The following is a 3,273-nucleotide window of genomic DNA, read 5'->3' as shown; positions in this document are numbered from 1 at the left end:
TTATGCCAGACAGTAATCTGATTTTTTTAAAAGCAAATTTTTGTGTTGCACTTAAGGATTGACTCAGTGAAAAATGGCAAAAACTGGGTGGTGTGTGTACTTACTTTTGGAGTGAGCTGAGTGACTGACCTAATAAGGTAGGCAGCAGGAGCTAGATGGTGAAAGGGGAATGAAAAAGAGATCCTGAAAAGGTCCAAATATGTCCCAGACAGTGACATCAATAAGAAAATGGATGTGAAACTGTTCCATAAATGTGAAGTTGAATAGAAATATTTGCATTCAATCTCTTTTGTTTTGAGAGATGTCATGATTTGAGAAGAACAAAAGGGATTTGGAATTAGGCAGACTGAAGTTTGTATGTCACACTTGCTGTTTAATAACCATTGTTTGAATATGCTGGATATTTTTTTAACCTTATCTCTATCTCATTTCCTTTTAGGGTGCATTGGAAAATTAATTCCAACTTTGCAAGGCCATTAGAATTAACATGTGAAATAACTTCACATAGTTGCTTTCTGGTAGATGGCATTATTGATCTCAACTTCCCCATCCCCTCCCTGTTTTGCTGCATGAATTTGCAGTTTTTCCTTCTAGAGGTGGGTCTCCTCCTTGAGCACGCACTTCTACCCTGATCTGGCAAAAGATATGACACAAGTGGAGGCTGGAAATATGCTTGCATGATTCTGCTTGCCTTCTTGTGCTTCTGCCATCGCCATCAGAAGAGCTTCCTGTGAGTAGCTGGTGACCCTTCTAGCTGGGACCCAGCATGAAAACACACGAGAAACCAGAGCCTAACCCACAGTGAGCATCAAACCTGGACCCATGGCTTGAAGCAGGGATGCCCACTAGAATCGGCTAATCCGCTTGCAAGAGAAAATACTAACCGAGTTCTAGGAAGGGTGTTTGTTAACACAGTGCTATCGTGAGGATAGATGACTGATTCTCTGACCCATGCCATGTGCTCTAAATAAGTGTATATGATAACTTATATGATCATTAGTGGCACTGCTATCTAATGAAGAGGAAGTTGAGCAAAGTAGGAGCATAAATAGTTAAATGCAGAGAGTGTAGTCAGATGTTTTTGAGCAGATTACCTTTGTGGCATTTTTTTTTTTTTAAGTTCGCAAAGGATGTGATATCCAGATCTTCATGTTTCCTCAGTTACCAGAAATAACTTTATAAGCTGTCTAACCTGAATCCCATAAGCATGGATTAGAGTTAATAAAATGGATAACAAAATACAAATCAACAAGTATGATTGTTGTACTGTAGCCAATCTGAAGTGCGGAGAAAGTGCTGTTAGATAATTCTGTAAATAACACAAACTTTGTTCTGGGTTCACACTGCTGATGAATTGGAGTAACCCATGCCAGGAAGTCAGACATTTTAGACATCCCATCCCCGCTATCAATTAGACTTGAGTTCAAATCTGATCTCCTACCCTTCCTGGCTAGGTGGCTTGAGTCAAAGCAATAGACACCCTGTGTCTTATCTCAACTGTGACATCTTAAATGTGTGAATTAAACAAGATTACAGTGGTGCCTGACACATTGCTTATCTATGTGTTAGCAGTAAAGCATGGTCAACTGTGTAATTCAGAGCATTCCAGCTTAGTACCCCTCAGCAAAGGGCCAGGACATAACATCCACATTGACCGTTCGGGTCCCGAGTCACATCCATAATCTCCTGTGGCCAAATCTTGTTTTCCTAACTGGGGTCTCCAATGGGCTTCTTACATTAAGTCCATCTTCTTTCTGCTTGAAGCCTCTGCATTTCACAATTGAAACTCAGCAGCTGCTCAGAGTATGCAGTTTGGTGTCCTGTTGCCTTCTGCCTTGAAAATCCTCCAGAACGCATGCAGACACCACAGGCGGCTGTCTCTGGAGTCAGTTATTTTATTTCTACAGCTTTCTGCCCTCAAGCATTTCTTTGTTTCAGAGAAATTAGATTTTAAAAATGGATCCGTGCCCAGAGAGTTTACACATCTTCATAAAAAGTATCATGTACTAAAGAAGAAGTGAGTGTGTGAATGCCAAAAACACTGTAAACAAATTACATAGTAACCTGCTCCCTAGTGAATCAGAGTATTTTTCGTCTATTTAAATGCATTAAAAGAGCAATTTCCTGATCCTTCAAGGGTAAGCAAAAATTCCAACCATTTATTTTTATAATTATTTTGGCCTATCATTTGATATGCACTTAAAAATAATGTACATGTTCTTTTGGCCACTTCTAAAAGGGGCATCATTCATTACCTAGCCTGCATAATATTGGGGAGAACAACTGAAATGTATGGCTTTGAAAATGGAATTTGGGCAGGAGGATATATTAAGCATGGACAGAATTATGCACCAAGGTGCTGGTGAGCCTGAATATACTAATGTTTTTTTTCTTGGATACCATTCAACCCTATCTTTTTGGTTTTAGAATTCCATGAAAGTAGAAATATGTTAATGAAGTCGCTTAATGCCAAGAGCAATGGAATTGTATTGAGCCATTAAAAGAGAAATTGGTAAAAAATTACTGAGTATGAAGACATTATAGGTATATTCTTTGAATTTTATTCCAAACTTATTCTCCTTGGTGGCTATTAATAGTACTTCATAATTTGCTCAATTTTTCCTCAGAAAGGAAAATTCCCAAGGAGAGAGGCAGACCACCATTGTTTGAATGGCTTCAGTACATTTCTAGCACTCCCTTAAATTGAGAATATTGCCAAAGTCATACTTACCTGGAAATTAAAGAGTCCTTTGCACACATAAGGATGTTCAAAAATGGTATTTTATGGTTCTTTTAAGGATACCATCTTCAAATGTTGAAATGAAAGGATAAACCCGTATCTCCCAGAACTCTCAAACCCAGTGACAGCGGCATGCACAGCGTGGCTCTCTCTTTTGCTATGGCTGATTTCCCCTGGAGGGACTCTCCCCTGTCCTAGGTTCTAGGTTAGTTTGAGCTCAGTTCTGTTGTCTCTGCTGCAAGTTCCAGATCAAACTTCTTCAAAGCTGCCTGCCTCATTTGCTAGGCAATCTTTGTAGGGCTATTTTCCAGCCTGTATTCTCACTTCTGTGTATCCTTCTCCTCCTCTCTCCCCCGTGATACTGTTTGTCATACTTTGTAAGCATGAAATCATACTAGACATTTAATGAACAGACAATACTATAAAGCACATAGAGCAGATATTAGAGTGTCTGGATTGTGAATGGATATTGACAGTGCAAACACAACCTCAGGCCACTGACCTTATCTTCTTGTGTTTAATCCATCTATGCT

Source organism: Hippopotamus amphibius, chromosome 7 (assembly GCF_030028045.1).
Source record: "Hippopotamus amphibius kiboko isolate mHipAmp2 chromosome 7, mHipAmp2.hap2, whole genome shotgun sequence".
Lineage (NCBI taxonomy): Eukaryota > Metazoa > Chordata > Mammalia > Artiodactyla > Hippopotamidae > Hippopotamus > Hippopotamus amphibius.
The sequence above is the reverse complement of the archived record's forward strand: the minus strand, read 5'-3'. Positions refer to the sequence as shown.